Source organism: Gracilinanus agilis, chromosome 1 (assembly GCF_016433145.1).
Source record: "Gracilinanus agilis isolate LMUSP501 chromosome 1, AgileGrace, whole genome shotgun sequence".
Taxonomy (NCBI): Eukaryota; Metazoa; Chordata; class Mammalia; order Didelphimorphia; family Didelphidae; genus Gracilinanus; species Gracilinanus agilis.
The window spans coordinates 718,100,695-718,126,837 of NC_058130.1; the positions used below are offsets into that span (position 1 = coordinate 718,100,695).

Sequence of the window (26,143 nt, forward strand, 5' to 3'; positions counted from 1 at the left end):
TTGGCCATTGATGTTCTAGTAAGTAGCACCCCAAAACAAACTCCCAAATCCCTAACACGGGTGATGAGTCCCAATCTTGCCCTTCTCCAGCAATCACTGCTTACAACCAAATCACAGCACTGTATCCTGAATGCCTCTCCTTGTCCTTTTCCTTTTTCTCATCCCTGTTTCCACAGGTAGCTGTTGAAGGCCAAGGAAAAGCACTTCTCTCCGGATTTACACTCTCTTTAAGCTTTAGGATTGAAATTCTCTTCTTTGGTCCTGCGTTGCTCCCTCTGGTTTAAGCTCTCCTTTAGCTCTTCTCCTTTAGCTCCCTGTGGCCACTCCATTTCTCGAGCCTCTGCGGGGGGAAAGAGAAATAACCACAAACATTTTTCAATGGACTATATTGTTTGCTGTTTGGGCGGGCGGTCGAAAGTTTCTCTTTTGGAGAGCCCAAGGATTCGGGTCCTAGCTTCCTCAAAAAAAAGGTTCCCAAATATTCGGAGATCAGATACCAATACTTAGATTTACTCTTGTTTTGAAAAGGAATGGAGAGCACTGAGTCCCTGATCCATTGATTCTCCACCCTTCAACAACTGATGAAATCATCGAATGAGGCTTATAACACAGTGTTAGGAAACGTGAAGAACTTTGCCTGTCCTTGGCTCCTAGGAATGCGGTCCACGCCAAAGATAACCTAGACCAAGTTCTAAGGCTACAAACCCTGGAGGGAGTGGAGGCGTAGCGGAATCAGCAATGCGCTTTGAGGAATACGACCTTTGTTCTCTTCTGCGGAACTACTGGATGAGAGGTATTTCTCTCGACTCCTCCCTTTTCCACCTGAATTTCTCCTTCCTCAAGCAAGGCTATTCAAAAATCAGCAAGGAGCAAAGGCAACAATCTCCTTGCCTATCCCTCCCACAACCCCGGACCAAAAGCACAACGAGTAATTGGATTGGAAACCATTTTAATGGCCTTGATGTGCATCAAATGAGAAGAAAGCTATTTACAATAGCGATTCCATAATTAATTTGTGAAACTATGAAATAGGACAGACACATCATTGCGTTCTTTGATTCTTTGAGTTTTTGCAAGGAAAGAACATTATTGGCAGCAGGAAACCAAGCGACAGTCGCACTCTAATTAAACACAGAGGGTATGGGGGCAGAAATCCAGAAAGGCAGAAACAAGAAGCAAAAAGTGGTACAGAAACAGACAGCGACATGGGAACGGGAAATGGAATGCTCTAAAGCCAGAAATTTGCCCTATCTTCAATAGAACTGAGGCACAGCTCTGAGCCAATCACCATTTATAAGAGAGACCTGGACCCCTTCAACAAATAGGATCCCAGACCTTCCTCAAGGTCTGAAACCCCCAATTTCCCCTTCAGTGCCCCCTTCCTTATATGCCTAGTCAGTCCAGGCATCAGTGCCATTTCTTATTATTGGTCACATTTCTACCAAACAATAACAATAAGGTGGGCAACCAGCTCAGCTGCAATCCATCCTTACTGTTACCAGCTCATCCTCAATTCTGATCCTGACTCACTCACTTTAGCAATGGGCCTTGGGCACCCTAGCATCGTACTCTAAACTGATATGGGTGGGTATTAGGTTAAGCTTCTGATCCAGGCCTGCCTGGATGGCCATTGGGAAGAGAAAGTGATACAGGGTGAAGGGGCTTATATTTTAATTTATCTAGGGATTTTTCACTGGCGGTTGTGACATTTGGGTGGAGGATCCTTTCAAGCTCTGCTAAGTTAAAGACTCTTATAGGAAATGAATCAATTCAACTCTAGCCTATACCTAGTAACTTCTGATCATTGCCTATTAATAATAAGTAATTAATCACTATCCCTATGGAAATAACATTAAATTAGGTAATACTAATTAGAAATGAGCATAGGGATAAAATTATTGATTTAAGTTGGGCAGAAGTCTACTAAAATAGGGTAAGGATCATACTATTTCCACAGTAGTGATGGGAGAAAGAATGGAGAGGGTCATAGGAGTAGAGTATATCACTCAGTAACTATAATTAGAGTGGGAATCACTAGGCAGCAAAGGTGGGATGGAAATGGAAGAGTGCTGAGAGGTCAAAAGAGACTAACTTATCTGGGTCATCTTGCAGTTAGTACATTAATATATCCAAATCATCTCAAAGTTATTGGTAAAACTTATCTCAAAGCTATCAATATCTTGTTGATAGTCTACTGGTCTGAAGCTGTGGAGATCTGGATTTTGTCTGGAATTTATATATCATAAGACTAGAACTTTGACAAGCAGCACCTAGAGGGTATCTCCTGATTTGGTACATACTACTAGGATATGAATTTTAGATAATACAATTTGTAAAATATTCAGGGAGACCAGAGCAAAATGCAGTTTTAACATAGATGGAGTCAAGAGAGTATCAGGTCTGGCGGTTGAGAATCCATCTGGGGGCAGGAAGGGGAGGATGGAGAAATAAACCCAAGGAGCCACGCCTGTCTAGCAAAGGTACTTTGCAGCAGGTGGTTGATTGTGAGGGCTGCAGGAAACAAAGTAAGGACTTCAGGAAAGAAAGGATATGAGATCCTATAGTGTTGAGGATGAATTCCTTATTTCCTAAAGGGATCAGGGGAAAAGAAATAGAATCTATATGTTCTAAAATATTTATAGCAACTCTCTTTGTGGTGGCAAAAAACTGGTCATTTGAAAGGATGCCCATAAATTGGAGAATAGCTAAATAAGTTATGGAATATGATTGTGATAGAATACTACTACCCCATAAGAAAATGAGCAGATTAATTTTGGGAAAACATAGAAAGAAGACCTACATGAAACTATGGAGAGTAAAAGGAACAGATCCAAGAAACAGAAATATTGTTTAAAGAATGAATGAGTTATGTATTTCCACCTCCAGAGAAAGAACTGATAGAAACAAGCATGATATAGTTTTATATATACATATATCATTTTATCAAAAGATGTCTTCTCTAATGGAGGGGGGGGGGGAAGAAAAAAGAGAGTTAATTGTGTTTTCAAGTAACAAACTACTTAATTAAAAAAGAATAAATCCCTGTTTGGACGCTTCATGACTAGTTTACTTTGTTCCCATTTCTCCCACTAGCTCCCCACTCTGGGAGAGCATGTTAGGAGTTGTGGGGTGGATGTATTTTCCAGTTAATTGATCCTACTTTGGTATCCTAGTAAATGCCTATACTTTTAGTTAATTATATGTACTGACTGACTGTAAACGGGATGCTCCCCAGTGAAGGGTTCCTGAGCTACAAAAGCTTCATGAATGCGGGCACACAGAATACCCTTAAATGCCTGGCTGCGGACCAAACCTCCAGGTCTTGTGTGAGTCGGAGGAATAGCTCCAAGAGAGTGTACTTTGCTTGGAAGAGAAGGAAAATAGATTGTTACAATTTAGAGATAAGAAGAAAGCATCAGAGGTGAGAGGTTGAAAATTAAAGGCAAAGATTTTGCAACTTTACTCGCCCCTCAGAGAGCTGTGGTTTTCCAAAGGAGATCGATCCAGCCCCACCCCTCCCTACCCATAAAGGAAAAATAAAAATTTCCAAAGCTTGCCAGCGATTACTAAAACTGTCAGCAAAAATAAAACAACCAAAAAAAAGGAGAGAAGGATAACAGTTGACGAGGTGGCCGAGTGGTTAAGGCGATGGACTGCTAATCCATTGTGCTCTGCACGCGTGGGTTCGAATCCCATCCTCGTCGTGTCTCCTTAAATGGTAGCGTTTTTATACCTGCAATCTCCTCTAGGTACTTTATGTCCCTACTTTAAACGCCTCTCCATCTGTTGCCAAGCTTCTGTCATCTCACCATCTTAAGCTACGTAATAGCATCTCTCTCCGAGGAAACCTTTGCACAAGATTGTTTCAGTCATCTCTCTTCCATTCTACTTCGACTTGCTAGTTATATATAGTATATTATAACTTCAGTCATAAGGTATTAAAAAACAGCCATAAGGAAAGAGGGATTTCAGGAAGGAGTAAAATGTGAGAGGTGTGGTGCCAACGTTTATGAAAGCTATGCCAGAGAAGAGGAAGTTGTATCAGTTACTGAGAAGCTGGAAAGCATAGGTGTAGGAGTCAGTAGGGCATCTAGGTAGAGTGCTGGACTTGAAGTCGGGAAGATTCATCTTTCTGAGTTCAAATATGAACCACGTGACCTTGGTCAAGTCACTTAACCGTGTTTGCCTCAGTTCTTTATCTGTAAAATGAGCTGGAGAAGGAAATGGCAAATTAATCCAGTAACTTTGCCAAGAAAACCCAAAATGGAGTTATGATGAGTGGAACGTGACTGAAAAGCCTGAAAATACCAAAAGGAGTTGGTTGGGGGTGGGGGTGGAGTGGTATTTGTGCTTTTTGGAAGAACTAGGAATATTGTCTAGTTCAAGAAAATTTTGAGCCATGGAAAGTCTCCTAGATCAGAGTATGTAATAAATAATAAAGAGGCTACAATTTGCTTGTGAAGAACATCCACAGAAACAAAAATCACAATGCCTTGGAAAGTTATGGTAAAAACTTGTTATCTGTAGTAGTTGTGGTTGAGCGGTTGAGAAGTGGACATTGGGTTTTCCATGCCTTCTTTCAAATTCTATCAATCTAGGTTTCTGAAGGTTGAAGTAGAGTGTTCTTTTATTTCTTTACTTTAAGTGATACATCTAATTTTTATGGGTAATTGTCAAGGCAAAAGTCAAGACAAAGAGACAACTTGGAGGATATAGTGAGTAAGAATGTTGGACCTAAGAGTCAGCAAGACTTGACTTCAAATCTGGCTATAGGCTTTTAGGAACTCTGGGACCATAGATGATTCACAATCTCTCTATAACTCAGTTTCCTCATCTGGAAAATGGAGATAGTAATGGCACCTAACTTCCAGAACAGAAGTGAAGATAAAATGAGGTGATGTTGGAAAGTACTTGGCAAACCTTAAAACTGTATTATAGTAATATATTAATACTATATTATGCTAGTTATTACAAGGACATAGATGAAATCTTCTTCAAATGTGCCAAACACAGATCTCTCAGAGCTATTATAACTAACAGTGCCCTGCAGCAAAGCAAAAAGATCTTGACAGGTTAGAACCCTGGGATGAGTCTAAGATGAAATTCTATAGAGATAAAGGTAAACTTGAGAAGAAAAAAATTCAGTGAGACAATGGTGTTTTGTGCTCACTAAAACAACTAAAGGGATCCTGGACTGAGCTTAGAAAGACATAACCTTCAGGAATAAGGATGATCGTTCCACTGTATTCTCCTCTCTTCAGATGTCTCCTGGAGTATTGCTTGCTCTTCTCTCCCTGATGACTTATTAAGGACATTAATAAACTGTAGATTGTCCAGAGGAAGGCTATTGAGAAGATGATGAGCCTTAAGCCTATATCAGAAGAGAATTGTTTGAAGGAACTTGTCAGGAAGAACTGGGGAAGAAAAGCCTGAAAATGGAAGAGGGGCTAAAAAAGGAGACCAAGAAGAGGAAAAGATAATTGTCTTCAAGTGTCACGTGGAGAAGAAATTAGACGTGTTCTGCTTAGCCACAGAAGGCAGAACCAGGAGCAATAAGTGGAAGTTTCTAAGAGGTTCATTTACACGTGCTGTTCTAAATAATTAGCACTGTCCAACCATAGAATAGGTAGCCTCTAAAAGTAGTGGGGTTCCTCTTCCTTGGTAGTTTTCAAGTAGAGACCAGGGAATCATTTGTCTGTTTTCTTAAGAGTTGTGTATGATTATTTTCATGTATACATTGGACTAGATGGTTGCTGAGTTCTCTTTCAACAATCAAATTCTATGATTCTATGACTAAATAACATTTGAGGTCCTTTCCACCTATAGGCTTGTCATCCTACAATTTTGTGAACTCAAGAATAAGATTTACATTTATCTCTATATACAAGATAGAGAAATGACAGTACCTATAGTGATGATGGTGCTGGAGCTATTTGAAAGTCAGTAGAGACTGTGAAAAACAAGATAGTAACCACAATCCTTTGATATGGTTCCTTAGTTCTGAGGTACCTAAATGTCATGATGGAATTTGGAATGGATTCAGGAAATTTTTTTTTTGTTGGGTTTTTTGTTTTTGTTTTTGTTTATTTAAGAGCCTGAGGTGAGCATACGGGGAAAGACGGGACAACATGGGTGCAACAGTAGCAGAGCTAAGTCGGATCAAAGGTTAGGTTGGTGCTAATTGGGAATGTAGGCTATGGGAGTTGACATGGAGTAATGCACAAATGAATAAACGAATGAATGAATGAATGAAAAAATATTTTTAAAAATCCAAAGAACAATATATTCTTGGCATGGAGATAGCCAGAAAGTGGAATGGTGGATCTGGGACTAGGAAAGAAAAAATGAATGCTCACCAATCTAAATAGCATTCTCCCTTACTCCTTGTGAGAAAGGATGCAGGTAGTAGGAAGGATAGTGGTCTTGGTTTTATTTGATTTACATCTATTTTGGCTTGGTAAATCATATTCTGTGAATTAAACTGATTCCCCTGTGTGCCTCTCTCGTTGCTCAGAGGGATAACCTTTCGTGTTAATAGGAAAATCAGGGCTGAGAAGAAATAGTAGGAAGGGTCGGCCAGGTAGACAAACCTCCGAGGGCGCACAGAGGTGGAGGGAGGTGAGGATTTTCTTTAAAAACAAATGTATTTTTAATGCCAGAAAAGCCATTCTTTCAAGGGCTGTATTTGAGTGTTCATCTATGAAAAGTCAGAGATTTTTAAAGTCTCCGAAGGACGTAGCAGAGGGATGGCAAGCTAAGTAGAGGAGCAGCGAGTGCACAAAGGAAGAAGGAGTGAGTGGCTTGCGGAGGTCGGGAAATTCCCAGCTTTTCTAGCACTCACAAACAACCTCTTTTCTCTTTCCTCGAGGCAAGGGTCAGCTTTTCAGTAGTTCTGCGTCGGCTTTTCAGTAGTTCTGTGGCTGCCAAAAGTTTCGAGGGCTCGTCCGGGATTTGAACCCGGGACCTCTCGCACCCTAAGCGAGAATCATACCCCTAGACCAACGAGCCAGCTTCACAAGAAACTCAAAGAAATTTTCCTCCTCCCTCATCTCTCTCCTCTCCCATTTACTCTTCCAAACTCCCCAACAGCTGTCTCCTCTAGGAAAGAATAATCATCTCTCCCCATCAACGAATGCAAGTGCACACACGGCACGATTCACGAATACTACATACTCGGACTACAACACCGCTTCATCCCAAATCCCAATCCAGAGGACTCAGCCTAAAATCATACACTCATTCGAAAATCACCAAACACAAGAACAGAATTGGGGAACTTTTGTCAAAATACACAACGTGTGGTCAAATTAATGGCTAAGGGAAGAATTTATCAGAAAACAAGAGATCGAGAGTATTATAGGATGTAAAATGGATACTTTTGATTATATTAAATTTGAATTTTTTTTTGCACAAACCAAACGAATGCGACCACAATTAGAAAGAAAAGCAGAATGGGATGGGGTTTTTTTTTACAGCAAGTTATCTCTGATGAAGGTCTCATTTCTCAAATATATCGAGAACTGAGTCAAATGTATAAAAATATTAAGTCGTTTTCAATCTAATAAATGGTTAAAAGATATGAACAAGCAGTTTACAAAGGAATAAATCAAGCTCTCTGTAGTCATATAAAAAAATGCTCTAAATCACTCTAATTAGAGAAATGCAAATTAAAACAACTCAGAGATACCACCTCACTACGAAGGAAACATCTCACACAGAAAAAGGAAAATGATAAATGTTGGAAGTCAAGAGGGAAAATTGGGGCACTAATGCACTGTTGGTGGAGTTCTGATCTGATCCAATCTTTCTGGAGAGCATTTACAACTTTGCCCAAAAGGCAAACTATGTGTAACCACAATACCACTACTAGGTCTGTATCCCAAAAAGATTGAAAAAATAAGGTAAAAGGATCTATTTGTTGCAATATTTTAATTGCAGTTCTTTTTGTGGTAACAAAGAATTGAAATGAGGGGATGTTCAATAATTGGAGAATGACTGAACAAATAGTGCTATATGATTGTAATGGAATACTATTATGTTATAAGAAATGACTAGCAGTATTATTTCAGAAAAACCTGGAAAGACTTAGATGAATTGATCCAAAGTGAAGTATGCAGAACCAGAACATTGTACATAGTAACAGCAATATTTTTTTTAATTTACTTCCATATTGCTCATTGTTGTAAGAGAATGCTCATATAAAACCAAAATTCCAAAATAAAGCAGTAAATAAATTAATGTGAAAAATAGTGTGCTTTGATCTGCAACTGACTCTTAACAGTCCTTTCTCTGTTAGTAAATAGCTTTCTTTCTCAAAAGTCCTTCAGAATTGTACCAGTTAATTGTGTTGCTGAAAATAACTAAGTCTTTCACAGTTGAACAGCAACATTTTTAATAAACGACTGTGAATGGTCTAGCTATTTTCAGCAATACAGTGATCCAAGACAATCCAAGAGACTCATGATAAAAAATGCCATCCACCTCCAGGGAAAGAACTGATGAAATCTGAATTCAGACGAAAACAAATAATATTTCACTTTCTTTGCTCTTCTTTTTGTTTGTTTGTTTGAGATCTCTTCCACTAACAGACTAATATGGAAAATATTTTACATGATTGCACATTGCTCTATCAGTTGCTTACCGTCTCAAGGAGGGAGATGAAAAGGAGTGGGGAAGAAGAGGAGAGAGAATTTGGAATTTAAAAAATGTTTAAAGAAAATTAAAAATTGTTTTTACATGTAATTGGGGGATCCCCCCCCCCAATTACATGTAAAAACAATTTTATGTATATATGTATGTATATATTTACATACATTCACATATATATTTAGTAACATGCACATCGTGGAAGAAAGGCTTGCCCTAAAGAACTCCTGCTAGTGATCCCTGAATGTATGTTGCTTGCACATAGTTTTTTTTTCAGTTGTCGCTTCCAAAAGAGAGACATTTTTTTCTGGTCTTTCCTTTTCCCTCTAGCGCTCAGAGCAATATCTGGAACATGGTATTTGTTAACTTTATTTCCCTACCTTCCAGACTTCACTCAGGAGCCTCTTTCTCACTTGAAAGTACCTCAGATCTCTTCTGTAAATGCCTCGAATGATCCCTTGAATTTTTCCGTTATTTCCCATGACTCTCCACTTTTCTCTTCCATTTGTACATGCCATCTTCCATCCAAAATAAGGTAGGTAATCTCTCGGCAAATAGAAAACTCCTATCTGCTGTTGGCGATTAGAGTTCAATAAAGTAGTGCCTGGTAAGTGCCTGGCCCTTAAACGCCTTTGGAATTCGACTAGCTTCCCCATCTTATCTTATTTCCAAAGAGATTCCCCGTGCAGAACCAGCAAAAAGGTACAAGTCGTTGTTTCCGCCCGGTTTCGAACCGGGGACCTTTCGCGTGTTAGGCGAACGTGATAACCACTACACTACGGAAACCGACCCTTAACTACGTCTTGTTCAATTGGAGGCTCTTGAATGAATTGATACTTCTTGCAATCACCTTCTCTGGTTCTGCATTGCATCGTCAGTCAGGAACATCTTCACTGAACGTTTCCCTCAAATCCAGCTTGGAACGATAAAAGGAAGCATTGAGTAAGCCAATGAGTGAAGCACTAAGGTGGGGGAAATTCAAAAATACTTAGAGGTAGAAGTCTCAGTTTCAGATATACATGATTCAGGTCTGAGACATCTCAGGCTCGTCGGGAAATTGGAAGCTCAAACTATACTCAGAAGCAGGAAATGAGAAAAGTGTGAGACTTTTCTGAGGACTTCATCAGGATGGAAAGCTTGGAGTAGGCAGTAGTAAGGCAATGGCACTGGTTGTGGCGCCTTCTTTTTCTCTACTGTCGTTTTAGGCCACCTCAGCTTTTGTCTGTCTTCTAGACATATCAGAAATTCTAGTGACTGGCCAGAGTCAGGGAAGAAGCTTATTAAGCGAATCCCTGAGAAAGGAACGTCTGTTCTCTAAAGACTAATGTCCTGGGCGCTGTAGGAGACACACAGCTCTTAAACAAAGCCCCAGGCTCCCGTTATTTTGCAGCCAGCGTTGCCTTAAATTGATCTTCTTTCCCAACCAGATCAACTTCCTTCACGGTCCTCACAACTCACGATGATCATTCTTGATTGCTCAAATTCCTTTTGCTACCCCGAATGCACTCAATTCTTCCAATCTATCCTAATCTACAACTTTAAAAATCGGAAAAGCTTTCCCTTTCAATACTTTCGAATCTCCTTTCCTCATCTAATCCCCACTCAAATGGCGTGTCCTCAGCGAGTTTTTCTAATCCATTTTGTCCTGTGCAACTCTGGTCTAGGAATGTTTCAATGTGAACTGTTTCACTTTATTCAATTCACTTGCGCAATCACTAGGCATGTTGGTTTCCGTAGTGTAGTGGTTATCACGTTCGCCTAACACGCGAAAGGTCCCCGGTTCGAAACCGGGCGGAAACATTAATTCTTACTTTTTCTGGTGAGGTCAGTTGGAAAATGAACCTGCTTCCTGTTCTCACTGAAGAGCTCAGCTGAAGAGAGACAACGTAGAATCATCTATGTATGAATAACATATATACAAGATGAATTGAGGAAACAATCAATAGAGGGAAGGTGTCAGCATTATGAAGAAGGAATCGTGGAAAGCTGCTGAAGAAAAGACTTTGGATCTCAGAGTTCAAGCAAGGTCAGAGGTGTACCAAGACTAGAAATTCAGCAGGCAGGGGCCAGCTTACAAAGGGCTTTTAAAAGTCACCAGGGATTTCATATTTGATCCAGAAGGTAACAGTAAATGGTTTACAGAACAAGAATGTGTTACACGGTTAGACCTGTACTCTGGAAAGAACAATTGGACAGCTGAATAGAGAAAAGTTTGGAATGGCTGTAAGGTGATGAAGGCCAAAAGCAGAGTAGTGGAAGTTTTAGAGGAGAGAAGAGGTCATGTATGAGAAATGTTACAGAAGTAGAATTGACAGACAGAGAGACAGGGAGAGAGACAGGGACAAAGACAGACAGACAGACAAACAGAGATTTAGAAGAGGGAGTACATTTTTGGAGGAAGGTAATGAGTTCATTGAAGGATGCTGGTTGTATCTCAGGAGTTCTCAGAATTCTCTGAGAGGGATGCCACAACCTTACTATATATCGACTGCATGCAATAGCACAGTCTGTCTGTGAAGCCGTCCACCGACTCCACGAAGATTCCTAGTGGGTTGGACACTCAGAAAGGGGAACCAAGGACTGAGTGAAAATGGGTTACGGGTTAAGGATTAATGGAAAGAGAATATAAGGCGAGAATAAAGACACGCAGACACAGAAAGTTTTGGCATAAGGTAGACAGACAGCGAGTAAGCTCTGATGGTCAAGAGCTTCATGGTTAGGAGCTCTGATGGTCAAGAGCTCTCTTGCCAACTGATGTCTTGTCACTTTTATTGGGGTTACAACAGTATGGGGGGAAGGGGAGAGGCTGGTGGCCTGATACATTAACATTATGAGGTAATCATCATAAAATGCAAACTGTCAAAATCTGAAACAATAAGTAGAGCTAAGATCAGGATCCAGGGTGGATATGGCCTAAGGCATCTACTGATGTTTGATACCTATGTTAATTGATCATTGAAGGAAAAGTAAGGAGACTGAGATAACTGACTCTCTTCTGGGGTGTGGCCTTAGGGAAGGGCTAGGGATTTGGCAAGGTCAACATTCAATTTGACTCAGGATTGCAGAGATCAATCATTAGCAGTATAAGAGTTAAGTTTTTGAATACTTCTTAAAATAATATCACAATTAATGTATACCTGGATTGCTACAGTCTGGAGTCATCTGTTCCTGGAATGCCACCTGCCCTCATTTGTGTTTTCTGAGGGTCAGTCTAGCAGCTAATGGAACATCTTGGAATGTGTAGTGGTCTGGCCTCTGTTGTCAGTGAACAGGCAAAATTTCTGGTCTAGAAAACAATATGAGTAAGCCATTGAATACCTTGTGAAAGCTGGAGAGGCTAGGGATTGATTTCTGGGTGACAGTACTCTAGAAGATGAAATCATGTAAATAAATCTCTTTCCTAATTTCCTGGAAAGCTGGAATTACAAGGGAGGAGCCTTAATGGGAAGACCTTTCTTCAAGAGTCTGCATATTCTCTATTCCAAGATTAATTCAGAATGGGTAAATGACTTAAATATAAAGAGGGAAATTATAAGTAAATTAGGAGAATATAGAATAGTATGCCTGTCAGATCTATGGGAAAGGAAAGAAGTTAAGACCAAGCAAGAGAGAGATAATATTATAAAATGTAAAATGAGTCATTTTGATTACACTAAACTAAAAAGGTTTTATACAAACAAAACCAATACAAACAAAATTAGAAGAGAAGCAACAAATTGGAAAAAATATTTATTTAAAAAAAACTCTAATTTCTCAAATTTATAAGGAGCTAAGTCAATTGTACAAAAAAAATCAAGCCATTCCCTAATTGATAAATAGTCAAGGAACATGAATAGGCAGTTTTCAGATAAAGAAATCAAAACTATCAACAAACACATGAAAAACTGCTCTAAATCTCTCATAATTAGAGAAATGCAAATCAAAACAACTCTGAGGTACCACCTCACATCTAGCAGATTGGCCAATATGACAGTAAAGGAAAATAAATGTTGGAGGGGTTGTGGGAAAATTGGGACACTAATACACTGCTGGTGGAGTTGTGAATTGATCCAACCATTCTGGAGGGCAATTTGCAGCAAAGGGCTTTAAAAGACTGCCTGCCCTTTAATCCAGTAATACCACTGCTGGGTTTGTACCTCAAAGATACCTGTACAAAAACATTTATAGCTTCTTCACTCTTTGTAGTGACAAAAAGTGGGGAAAGTGGAAATTTGTCCATCTATCTGGGAGTGACTGGACAAATTATGGTGTCTGATGGTGATGGAATACTATTGTGCTGAAAGAAATAATGAACTGGAGGAATTCCATGTGAACTGGAAAGACCTCCAGGAATTGATGCAGAGTGAAAGGAGGAGAACCAGAAGAACTTTGTACACAGAGATAATACACTGTGGTACAATCTAACATAACGGACTTCTCTACTAACAGCAGTGCAAGGATCCAGGACAATCCAGAGGAATTTATAAGAAAGAACTGTGGGAATAGAAACTCAGGGGTGGAAAAAAAAAAAAATATATATATATATATATATATATAGTTATGAGATTAGGGATTTTGACTTTAAATGATCATTCTATTGCAATATTAATAATATAGAAATAGGTTTTGAACAATGATACATGTATAACCCAGTGGATCGCTCATCACCTCAGGGAGAGGGGAGGGAAGAGGGAAGGTGTAAAGGTGGAATTTTACTGGAGTATGCGGTACCCCAGTAAAATTCCACCTTTACAGAGGGAAAGAACATGAATCATTTAACCGTGGGAAAATATTATAAACTAACTAATTAAAATTAAATTAAATGTTTAAAAAATCTGCATGTTGACAAAGTTGCCCAATTCTGTTCTTATGTGTTTGGTGATTTTCGAATGACTGTATGATTTTAGGTTGAGTCCCCTGGATAGGGATGAAGCGGTGGTGTAGTCCGAGAACGTTGTATTGGTGAATCGTGCTGTGTCTGCCCTTGGACTCGATGGGGAGAGATGATTATTCCTTCCAAGAGGAGACAGCTTTTGGGGAATTTGGAAGAGTAAATGGGAGAGGCCGGAGATGAGGGAGGAGGAAAACTTTCTCTGAATTCCTCGTCAAGTTGGCTCGTTGGTCTAGGGGTATGATTCTCGCTTAGGGTGCGGGAGGTCCCGGGTTCAAATCCCGGACGAGCCCTTGAAACTTTTGGCAGCTACAGAACTACTGAAAAGCCGCCGCTTGCAGCGAGGAGAGAGGTTGTTTTTGAGTGCTAGAAAAGCTGGGAATTTCCCGACCTCGGCAACCGACTCACTCCTTCCTTTGTGCACTCGCCCCTCCTCTACCTAGCATGCTATCCCTCTGCTGTGTCCTATGACTTTTCACAGATGAACAACCACATACAGCTCTTGAAAGAACGGCTCTTCTGGCATTAAAAATACATTCGTTTTTAAGAAAGTTCTCACCTTCCCCCACCTCTTAGTGCCCTCGGAGGTTTGTCTACCTGACTGACCCTTCCTATTATTTCTTCTCAGCCCTGATTTTCCCACCACGAAAGGTTATCCCTCTGAGCAACGAGAGAGGTTCACTTTGGGAATGGTGCAAAAGATGGAATTCTGGACCTGGAATCAGAAAACAAACAAAAAACTTCAATTCAAATAGGATCTGAGATATCAGATAGATGTATTGTCACGGGTAAATTATTGTGGCGATAAAATTGATAATACTTTATTTGTAAAGTGTTCTTCAAACCTTAAGGAGTTCTATAAAATAGTAGTAATTTTATTATTATCATAACCATTATTAGGCAAACTACTCCAACTTCCCTGACCTAGACTTTCTAGAGGATACCAAGAGAAACTGACTCCAGACACCTAAAGATATTCAGGTAAGTGAAGAAGATAAAATTCTGTAGAGGGCGGGCTTCTCTCTTAGTGCCCCAAAATCTCTAAGCCACAGAGGCAGGAAAAGTCTAGGTTTCTTCCCTCCTTCCCGCCTTCCTTCCCTCCCTCCTTTGCTTCCTAACTTCCTTCCTCCCCCCAACTCTATTCATGACACATTGAATGACAATCCCCTCATTAACCTTTAGATGTCAGTGTGTTCACATCTTATGATTCCAAATGTCTATTCTAACTGCTCCCTGAACAGAGTACAGTGTCTTACACTTCCAATAAGTAAAATTCCCATTAATACTTGTCCTCGGATATGTTAATAAACTAAAATAGAGGGGCTTGGAGCCAGGCCAATGATTTGCAGTGAGTAGAGCTTCGAAAAGAAGATGACACTGGTGGGAAACTTCCCTGGCACAGCACTGGATCCAGAGCCCTTTTCATTTTTATAATTCTCCTTTTGTTCAAATTTCCCCTGAAGACTACTGAGAAATACTTATCAGAAAACACTGAGGAAAAAATGAGAAGAGATCAGAGAGATGAGAATGAGTCAGCAGTTGCAGTTGAGGAGAGGAGCAAGGAGTCCAGATGACAGTCTCTTTAAGACCTGTCCAAACACCCTCCTGCCAATCTGATTGTACACTGTTTTACTTTGCTTAATATTGGTCTGTTCCTTCCTTCAAACTATGTATTATTGCTATTAAAATATATGTATATTATCTGTGGCTTCTTTCTATGACACTAAGTGAGGGGGTAAGGATGGGTATAGGACAAGCAAAATGCAAAAAGGAAAAGAATTCCCAGTCTAAGTTGAGTGGAGACAAAGAGAAGACTATGGGAAAGAACTTCTGCCATTTATTAATAGTACTGAGATCATCCCCTACTCCAACCACTTCTTGAAATCTTTAGTCTATGATACTGTACTAGTGCCACTAGTACCAGTGAATGAATATGTGTAGCTGTTTACGTGATTCTCTCTCTTATTCCATTTTTTACTAATGAATAATTATAAGTTAATGGGCATACATGCATGTAAATATTATGTGTGCTTTGCAAGCCTTAAAGTACAATATAAGTAGCTAAATTTTTAACCTTAATGGGACTACTTTACCTTCAGCCAGTGCTGAGGGAGATGGGGAGAGGCCCACGAATTTCCAGGAACGTAGTCGGTAGGATTCGAACCTACGCGGGGAAACCCCAATGGATTTCTAGTCCATCGCCTTAACCACTCGGCCACGACTACCCACGACATCGCGCTCGACATTTTTCAAGCTAGTGATTTTCTGTTTGTGTGTATTCTTTTTACACAAACAACCGTAGTTTCTAGGTTGGGAAACTTCCTGTGGTAATAATTTTTTCTCGAACTAAGCTACCTTCGTGACTCTTACGAAAAGCACAAATATATCACTGACCGACCTACACTTCCCAGTACCTGACATGCCTTCTTCCCGGCATACATTTCGAAAACGCCGGTCCTCCATCTCCCACACCTTCCCTCAATCTCCTCTACCCCTCACTCCCCACCACTTTGGAATACCTTCGGACCAAATGCCCAGAAATTTACAAATTAAAAATTTTTGAGGGAGAGTCTAAGAATCGCAGAGGTCTGGGCTATGTCCTAAAAACAAACCAAAAAAAAAATTGAAGATTAATCAAGAGTTTGGGGCACAGTCATTTCTTTTCTGGAGCTCCTTAAAAATCCTCATACAGTGATTCTGAAGGAGTAAATATGAGTTTCTAATATCAAATTCGAAGAATAGAAGAGGCCGTGTTCTTTGGGATCTTGAACAAAGGTCGCCTCGGAGAAGATGCTGCTATTTCATTTAAGGATGGTGCTCATTTACTAAGTAGGGTCGAAAGCATGTTGAGATAAAGTATCAAAAATCCCGAAGATGAAAGATACTCGACGAGGATGGGATTCGAACCCACGCGTGCAGAGCACAATGGATTAGCAGTCCATCGCCTTAACCACTCGGCCACCTCGTCTACTTTACTAATCTGATTTTAAGAACCTTGAAATTTCATTTCGATTTTTTTTTGGCCAAGCTTTTTTTTTTTTTTAATAATAGTTATTGTAAAGTCTTTGCAAAAAAATTTTCTTGGGGGTTGGGGGGAGTTATGAGGGTTAGATTGGTCTCATTTGTAAAATCTAAGCCCTCCGAGGCTCAAGGAGGAAAGTTGCAAAGTCTTTTCTTTCGGTTTTCCAGCTTTCTCACATATGATGTTCTCTCCCTACCTCTAAATTTAACAATTATTTCCCTTCTCTCCCAGGTGAAGCACACTCCCCGATTCCCATAAGGCCTGGAAGGTTACTTCTTACCAGCGTTAACTACTACGCCAGGGAGTTGTGTATTCTGTGTCCCTGCAATCATCAATATAACTCAGGTATCCTTCGTAGAGAAGCACAACTTGCAGAATACTCTCCCCCAAACAATCAGAGACAGTGGGAAGAATGGAAACAATCAGAACAAAATGGTAGACAAACAAATTCAGTACCCAGCACTGCAGGACTTCCCCCCACGTCCGTTTCTTGAAGTCCTCACCTTGTTGCCCGCCCTCCCCCAAAAAACATCTCTTCGAAGAGTCTCTTCGAGGCAAACTTGGTTCCCTGGTTCTGTTTTTCTCCACCCCTGAGCTTTCAACTGCCAGGGTTCCTGCTTTCTTGAATCCAAAATAGATGGCTCTCTTCTTATTTGATACAGATCAAGACCATTTGAGCGGTTTCTAGCCCGGTCCCTCGGACTTTTGTCTGGCCACTGGACTTCGATGACGGTTGATGGCTGAGCAATTCTGCCTTCCTTAAATTCACGCACAAGTCAAGATATAACTCCTGGTGTTACTGTTCCTCTTCGAAAATAGACGAACAACTCTTTGTGTATTTGTTCAGGGCGAGAGCTGGTTAGAGAAGCATAAGCAGTGCAATTGCTATCTCTTCTCCCAGCTGGATGTTGATTTTCCTATGCTTTTGAAAAAGTGGATGCTAACCCCAAAAGGAGCGGAAATTCCCTCTCTCCCAGCAGTCCTCGAGTAGAGAGAGTAGGGAGTCACATTCCTCAAAGCTGATTGCTGCTTCTTCAATCCCTCGACGGTCTCCTGGGCTTGCAAGGGGTGTAAACAGCATTCGGACTAGCCAACGGTCAGTTGCCCATTCAAAAACTACAGACAAAATTCAAGTTTCCTAATACATCAAACACCTCCTCTCTCTATTATGAGCCCCATTCTATGATTTCATCAACTGTTGAAGGGTCGGAAATCGAGGCATTAAACTCTGTACCCCCTAACTCATCCAACTGGACAATTCATTACTAGAAAGAGAAAGGAAATCCCAATCCCAATGCGTCCAGATCCAGGAGTCTCCAAAACCAGCGGTTTCCCCTACAAAGAGATGCGGTATGGCATCAACAACTAGCTGAGTTGTTGACACGGTGAGAGTGGAATTGGAAACTGGGGGTCCAGAAGCGGCTGGTGGTTTCCTGTAAGAGGTTAGTATTTCTTAAGTAGTGCCCGCCTGGTTCATCCGCGAAGCGTCCTTCTGCCAGCACAGTCCGATCAGCACAGCCACAGATCCACAGAAAGCTTCCCCAGGAGTAACAGCAGGCGAAAGTGAGGACCAGATCGTGATCCCAGAGGGACGAACCTTGGATCCGTAGTTCAGCGGACTTTCGTCCTGCAGGCTCCAGAACGGAATTCCTGTTAGGCGGGTTTGGGTGACTAAATCAGGTCCCAACGAGAAAGCACAGGAAAAGACGATGCATTAGAGGATCCGTGAGCGTGGTATTCGAGGGTGGCTGTGACTCAGGAGGTAACTGTCGCGATGATAGAGAGTAGTGAGAGCGGAAGGGAGGAAAGTATCCGTCAAAATTAGGCTTCCTGCAGGTTTCATCCGCGCTTTTGTGGATGTGACAGTTAATTTCAAAGAATTAAGCCGGATGGCAGAGAGAGTCTGAACATCCGGAGGGACTTTAGTATAGTAAAGGCGTTTGGTGTCTTGTTTGTCTGCCAGAAGTGATTTTGGATTGACGAGGAAAGGACTAATGAGCGAACGGGTTTAAGAGTCACCCAGAATTGAAATCTGAGAACAAGTTATTTTGATGGCAGGCAAAATAGTTTAATTTGGCATAAGTGAACATTTTTAAGAATATCCTTTAAAAATGTTGACACAGTCGTAGTTTCCGTAGTGTAGTGGTTATCACGTTCGCCTAACACGCGAAAGGTCCCCGGTTCGAAACCGGGCGGAAACATAACTTAGTCATTTTGAGTGAACTATTTATTAAGGGCTTCCTCATGTGATCATGAAGACGGCAGAAGCAGAACTTGTGAAGTGTTTAGAGTTAGGTCAGACATCAAGAATGCCGCCGGTAAATTCATCCCGGCTCGTCGACAGTGTTCCTGTGGAAAAGTGAGGCTAACGTGCAATGCTATCCCACTTAAATCCAATTCAGACACAAGATATCATTAACTCTCTTCGAAAAACTAAGCATAAGTAATGGTAGCTGTGATGTAGTGGTTATCACGCTCACCGGGAGCGAAATTGGAAACCAGGCAGAAACATGACTTCTCTTTTTTGAGTGAAAAAGGCTTCCTATGAACTGGGAAAGAATGCAAAAGAATGCAAAAACTCTGGCCATAGCCCAGCATCTCACGCCAGACACCAAGATAAGCTCAAAAGAGATACTTGATCTGGAAATAACCATAACAGTTTTGGGAGAACACAGGGAAAGCTTACTTGTCAGAATTATGGATAAGGGAAGAATTTATGACCAAACGAGACAGAGAACACTATAAAAATGAAATAGATCGTTTTGATTACAGCAAATTAAAAAGGTTTTGTAAAAACAAAACCAGTGCAACCAAGATTAGGAGGGAAACGTCAATTTGGGAGGGAAAGTTTTATAGCAAGTGTCTCTGACAAAGGCTCTGTTTCTCAAATATATAGAGAGAACAGAGTCAAATTTATAAGAATATAAAGCATTCCCCAACTAATAAATGATCAAAGGATAAGAATCTGTAGTTCTCAGATGAAAGTAAAACTATCTATAATCACATGAAAAAATGCTCCAAAACACAATTGGTTAGGGCAATGCACACTAAAACAACTGAGATACCACCTCACACCTATCAGACTTGCTAACAGATGGCCAAAAAGGAAAATGATAAATGTTGGAGGGGATGTGGGGAAATTAGGACACCAATACACTGCTGATGGAACTGTGAACTGATAAAAAAAAAAAAAAAAAAAAAAAAAAAAAAAAAAAAAAAAAACATTTTGAAGAACAGTCCAAGACCACGGCCAAAGGGCCATAAACTTATGGATACCTTTTGACCCAGAAATACCATTACTGGGTATCTTTGGGTATAATAGGATACTGGTATTGGATATTTGCATCCCATCAGAGATAGGGGGAAAAGGATCTACTCATACAAAAATGTTTTTAGCAGATCTTTTTGTAGTGGCAAAGAATTGGAAACTGAGGGGATGCTCCTCATTTGGAGGATGGCTGAACAAGGTGTGCACCATAAGAAATGAGGGACAGTATGAATGTGGAAAAACTTGGGAAGATATAAAGTGATGCAAAATGAAGCGAGCAAAACAAGGAGAACAGTGTATACAGTAACAGAAATGTTGTACAATGATCAACTGTGATGAAACTATTATCAGCAAAACAAGGTCCCAAAATAATCTCAACAGATTCATGAAAAAAAAAATGCTATCCACAGCTAAAGAAGGAAATGTTGGAATCTGATTACAAATCAAAGTATGACATTATTTCCTTCATGAGTCTTTTTTAATTGTATGTGTGATATGTGTCTTCTGTTGTAGAATGGGGAATGTGAAAATATATATTATATGAAAACACTGATATAACCTATATTAGACTATTTACAGGGAAGGGGGATCTGAATCACAAAATGTCAGAAAACAATTGGCAAAAATTGTTGCTATATAATGGAGGAAGAGAAAGTTTAAAAATAAATGAATAAACGTTATACAAGACATTAGGCACTAACAATAATTTTTAAACTGCTTATCTGCTGCCTTCCCAAATTATTCTAACCTAATCAAGTCTGAATAGTATAGGACATGACCAAAACTATTCTGAATAGTATAGGACATGAAGGAGTAAATAGAAGGGCCAGGGAGTAGATACTAAGACAAAGGAGACATTGAAAGGGCTCAAATCATTTAAGTTTGTTAGTCATGTACAACTCTTCCGAATGTCATTTTGTTTTGTTTGTTTGTTTTGTTTGGGGGCAAAGATACTAGAATGGATTGTCATTTCCTTTTCTAGATCATTTTACAAATGAGGAAACAGATGCAAGCAGGATAGAGTGTGACTTGCCCAAGGACACACAACTAGTACACATATGAGGTCAGATTTGGACTCAAAAAGATGAGATTCCCTGACTCCAGGCTGGAAACTTTATCCATTAATCACTTGGGTTACAGAATCATTTTAATTTAACATATGGGAAGGTTTCAAGGGAAAGAAGAATGCTAAATGTATCAACAAATGTGGGGAAGAATACTAGAAGCTGTCAGGAGAGTTATTACATCGAACATCTCTAAGGAGGACCCATTGCCATACTGCCCACTGACGTTGTGCAAAAGCAAATACTGACCCCATGTTCTGGGTGTTTCCAAAGTGCCCTAATTACCAGTAGTTTGTTAACTGACTCTAGTACCATGCTTCCAAGCTAAGGGTCTCCTAAATTGGGAAGAAGTGAAAAAGCAAATGTCAAATCTATAATTTATACTGAGACTCTACATTTTAATTCCTTAATCCTAAAAGAATATTACTTCCCTCAATAGGCTATCCTTGAAGGTGTCAGAACATATGTAAAGGTGATCACTTCCCCTAAGTTTTTTACTTGTTGGAGCTATTCTCTTTCACACACATACCACTCTATTATCCTCCTTCCTTTAACTACTGCCCTCATCCATGATCCTGCTATTACCCCTCCAAAATCCACTGGAGACTCTCACCTGTAACTCCCTCTGACTTGTCACAAAACAAACTCTCATTTTGGCAACTGAGACCCAACTTACCAAACAGCAAACCCACAAACCAGTGATATTTACAAAGAATTACATAAAGGTTCTTTGGCCTAATCCCAAAAGGAATCATTCTATCAAAACAGAGGAACACAGGGAAGCCAGGAGGATACAACTATATTTTGGTCATATCCAAAATCTTTTTTTTTTTTAATCAGCCCACAAAATAGAATACCCAGAAAGCATTCAAGGACCTGCCTGAGGATTCTTGGAGAAAAAAGAGCTATGATATGAATTATGTTTCACTCTTTTCTAAATCAAATCAAGCCCATTACACCCAGGAAATTTTCCTGTGGTTCATTTTACTAAATATATCACAAAACAAAATCCAGTTGGTAAAGCTAGGATACCTACCGTTACTGCCATTTCACATTGTGCTAGAAATACTAACTCTAGTACTAAAAGAAGAAAAAGAAATCAAGGATATAAACAGAAAAAGAAGAAAAATTACTGATTTTTGAAGATATAACAGAAAACCCTAATGAGCTGATTAAAACATTGATTGAGGGCAGCTGGGTAGCTCAGTGGAGTGAGAGTCAGGCCTAGAGATGGGAGGTCCTAGGTTCAAACCCAGCCTCAGCCACTCCCCAGCTGTGTGACCCTGGGCAAGTCACTTGACCCCCATTGCCCACCCTTATCAATCTTCCACCTATGAGACAATACACCGAAGTACAAGGGTTTAAAAAAAAACCAAAACATTGATTGATGCAAAATTGCAGTATATGAAATAAATCCACATCAGTTATTAGCATTGTAATTTTTCTCTCTTACCAAAACAAACAATCCACAAGAAAGAACTAGAGAGAAATAATACACTACAGAAGCTACAAAATAGTTGGGAATGTATCTAGAAATGCATATCCAAAAACCCTATGAATCCAAGTATAAAATATTTTTCCGAAATAAAGATAAAATTAGGTAATTGAAAAAAGCTATTTGTTCTTGGGAAGATCAATATAATAAAAATGATGATATTTCCTAAAGTAATTTATATTCAATGAAATGTCAATCAAACTACCAAAGGGACATTTTATGGAGCTAGAGAAAATAATAATTAAATTCATATGGAGAAACAAACTTCAGAAATGATAATGGAAAAAATGGGAAGAAATATCATCTATCAGTACCAAGATGTCAAGCTGAATTACAAAACATTGATCTTGGAAATGATTCAGTACTGGTTTTAAAAAGCTTGTTACACAATCCTTTAACAAAATTTGTAGAAGCAAATATACAGAGTAACAATGTTCAATAAATCCAAGACCCCCAAGCTATTGGAGGAAGTTGACAAAAAACTACTGGAAAAACTAGGCTAAGTCTGGCAGAAATTAAGTTTATATTAGCAGTTCTCAAATTTTTTGGACTCAATATCCCACTATACTTTTAAAATGAGAATTCCAGCTTTTATTTATGTCTTTGCAGCTATCAATATTTGCTCTAAAAGAAAGAAAAAGAGGAAAGGAAAGGAAAGGAAAGGGAAGGGAAGGGAAGGGAAGGGAAGGAAATGAAAGGAAAGGGAAGGAAAGGAAAGGAAAGGAAAGGAAAAGAAAGTTCTTTGTATGTCCTCCACTCCCAATATGATATAGTTAATTGGTTGGTCAAAATACATTTCTTAACTATTTACTATGTACTAGTTACTGGTGCTAAGCAACATCTTTATTTTAAATTACAAAGCTGGATTTCATCTATTTGTTTGAACTGTATTGAAAAATAATCCTGGCCAATCAACTTGAAGTGCCTTTTTGCCATTGGTTCAAAATGTTTATTCATCAATTTCCAAACTTTTTGCATAGTTTTGGAAATCTTTTCAGAAGGTGATATTCCTAGCACACACATGCACACATACAGATACAGATGATCATGAGAGAAGCAAAATAAATGAATTCCCCAATAAAATACTGCATATCAATAAAAAGGGTCATTTGAGCAGAAATTATGTGGAAGAAGGATAGTTAATCAGTTCAGAGAACAGAGAACTATTCAATTCTCAGGTCATTATTTACCAAAGACAACAGGTGCAATTGCAATAAAACCAAGCACTCAGGTGACTCCAATCGGTCTGAGCCCCTTCTCATATATTTGAAACAAAATTAAAAACCTCCTTTAAAATAACTCCAGGATGTTCACTTTTATCTCAATATACATGGGTTGTAATAAGAACATTTGGAGTCTCCTTGCTTTTTGGGCACTGAACTATCCATGTCCAGGAGTTTTTCGAGGTCGTAATCTCAAGACTATAAAGTTTAGCCTTTCAAAAACCAAAAGAGCTTCTGATCTGGAGTTTTTAGATTTTCTTTTTTCTGTTACATTGAATGGAAAAGAACACGTGTTGGGGTATAGATAGGGGTGAGGGCAAGAGAATAGCAAAAGAATAAACACTGAGATAGTTTGAATAAGCACAAGTTCGGTGCTCCATTTTGTTTTCTAATGATTTCAGAAGAAAGAAAAGAAAGTCTTGAACACGCTGGCTTTAAGATTTGGGGGAAAGTGACGGAAGATGGTCACTAAATATGTATTGAAATCTACATAACTGGAGGAAGTAGACACAGAGGGGACTATTTGATAATTAAGGAACCTTTGTTGAAAACCCTTAACCACCAGCCCGGCTAGCTCAGTCGGTAGAGCATGAGACTCTTAATCTCAGGGTCGTGGGTTCGAGCCCCACGTTGGGCGGTTTCACTTTTTCCTTAACTAAGGAAAACTGCAATGCCTGCTTACCCAAAGATTTAACCTTATTCAAACTTGTATATATCCCGCCCTCTAAATGTCCATCTATATCGCAACTGGATAAACCGTCACATTTATAGGCGTTGTTCTCTGCTTTGGAATATTTATTTTTCTTCCACTCAGTTCCTCAGACTTACATCTTACTAGCTCACTCTTACGGCTTAGTGAAAGCTCAACAATGTGTGTGTGTGTGTGTGTGTGTGTGTGTGTGTGTGAATTATGTGATATGATTCCTCTGCTACCGTCAGTAGTCCTTACAATCTCCTTGGAAAAGATGCAAACAAATAGTCACTTAAAATTACAAGTTGAGTATATTAGAGAGATTCAAAATCATAAGCTAGGTACAGCCTTGGGGCAAAGGGCATTACAGATGTGGAGTATTAAGGAAAGTCTTAGAGGAAATAGATTTTGCCTTGGCCTCTAGAAAGCCGGCAGGAATTCAAGAAGTCAAGAGATCATATTCCAAGCCCAAGAGCCTGCCAAAACAAAACCCTTCCCGAGGCAAAGGTGTATCATGCGTTTCTGAGCAGAGGTTAATCCATTTTGGCTGAACTAAACTCAAAAAGACAAGCTGTATGATTGATAAGCATTTTAGCGACTGACCTTTAAGAGCAGAGTGAGAGAACTGAACAATCCCCAGAAACTTTCGAATGCATCAAAATCCCTCTCTTCATTCCACCCTGTGTCATTTTTCTCTCATCATCCTTAAAGAATACCCTAGAGACAATATACAATTTTTCTGGTTTATTATTTGATACACAAAAATGTCCCAGCATGTTGCATCCACAGTCAGCAGTATCAGCTTTATACTATCTTGAACCCAACCTGACAGCCGAGCTGCAGTTGACAAAGTTGTCTATTTGTCCAAGGGAACAAGCAGACAGGTCTTCACCCAAACCCTACCAAAGGGCAAAAGTCAAGTAACCAGTGGCTTCATTGTTTTAGCTGGCTAGTCTTCTGCTTCCATCTGGTCCATCATTCAATACTGTATTTGGAATTCCAGGGGGACTTCCTGGTGAGAATTTTCCTGACTCTCTCTCTTCTCTGGCAGCCACTTTGCTTACTCTTTTGTTATATAAACTAAGTGTGAAAGGAGGAGAGGTCTTTTGACTGCAACACTGCAATTGATTCTTTCTGTCACTAGCACTTTTTCCAAACTTGAGAAAGCATTGTTCTGAAAAAACTTGCAAGCAACTAGATTTTCTTCCACTAAAATGTGATGGATGTAACAAAGTCTTTTGTGAAGATCATCATAAATTTAGTCACCATAAATGTAGTGCTTCAGTACTGCCTATAAAAAAGATGTCCAGGTCCCAATTTGCCCACTTCGTCAGGCCCCTGTTCCAGTAGGAAGAGGAGAAACTGCAAATGTTGTGGTTGGGGAAACATATGGATAATGATTGTAAATATAACCCAGCTGAGGAGAAACCAAAATTTTTCACTCAGAGGAATGCGAAAAGAAAGAAATGCTCAAGTTGGTTTGTGACAGGTGTAAAGACAACTTCTGTATTAAATACAGACATCCTTTGGATCATAACTACAAACAGTGACCATCCCGTCTCCAAAGCAGGGTGTGCAGCTATATAATGAGAGCTTCTGAATGGAAGTCATCCAGGGCTTCAAACAAATTGTCTCCTGATTGGCTAGCTCAGCAATTAAGGGAAACAAAGGTGTTGATGGTAATTTGACACTCCTGTTCTCTGACCTGGCAATGATTCTACACATTTTAATATAATTTACAGTAATGTGAGATTTCCCACAAAACTTGCTATTTACCTTTTGTTAAGTTATCTGATCTCTCTCTCTCTCTCTCTCTCTCTCTCTCTCTCTCTCTCTCTCTCTCTCTCTCTCTCTCTCTCTCTCT

The 26,143-nt window shown here is 39.7% G+C and overlaps 9 non-coding genes and 1 pseudogene across 9 annotated transcripts; 6 read left to right on the plus strand and 4 right to left on the minus strand.

Annotated features, from left to right (window-relative positions):
* Positions 1–3,622: 3,622 nt before the first annotated feature.
* On the plus strand, positions 3,623–3,704 carry TRNAS-GCU. The gene has a single exon. It is a non-coding gene; the product is annotated as a tRNA-Ser (tRNA).
* A 3,232-nt stretch (positions 3,705–6,936) lies between these two features.
* TRNAP-AGG lies at positions 6,937–7,008 on the minus strand. Its single transcript has one exon. It is a non-coding gene; the product is annotated as a tRNA-Pro (tRNA).
* A 2,351-nt stretch (positions 7,009–9,359) lies between these two features.
* Positions 9,360–9,432, minus strand: TRNAV-AAC. Its single transcript has one exon. It is a non-coding gene; the product is annotated as a tRNA-Val (tRNA).
* Positions 9,433–10,373: 941 nt separating this feature from the next.
* On the plus strand, positions 10,374–10,446 carry TRNAV-AAC. Its single transcript has one exon. It is a non-coding gene; the product is annotated as a tRNA-Val (tRNA).
* Positions 10,447–13,737: 3,291 nt separating this feature from the next.
* TRNAP-AGG lies at positions 13,738–13,809 on the plus strand. Its single transcript has one exon. It is a non-coding gene; the product is annotated as a tRNA-Pro (tRNA).
* A 1,850-nt stretch (positions 13,810–15,659) lies between these two features.
* TRNAS-AGA lies at positions 15,660–15,741 on the minus strand. The gene has a single exon. It is a non-coding gene; the product is annotated as a tRNA-Ser (tRNA).
* Positions 15,742–16,402: 661 nt separating this feature from the next.
* TRNAS-GCU lies at positions 16,403–16,484 on the minus strand. The gene has a single exon. It is a non-coding gene; the product is annotated as a tRNA-Ser (tRNA).
* A 2,182-nt stretch (positions 16,485–18,666) lies between these two features.
* TRNAV-AAC lies at positions 18,667–18,739 on the plus strand. The gene has a single exon. It is a non-coding gene; the product is annotated as a tRNA-Val (tRNA).
* Positions 18,740–18,790: 51 nt separating this feature from the next.
* Positions 18,791–25,967, plus strand: LOC123256735 (annotated as a pseudogene).
* Positions 24,153–24,225, plus strand: TRNAK-CUU. The gene has a single exon. It is a non-coding gene; the product is annotated as a tRNA-Lys (tRNA).
* Positions 25,968–26,143: the final 176 nt, after the last annotated feature.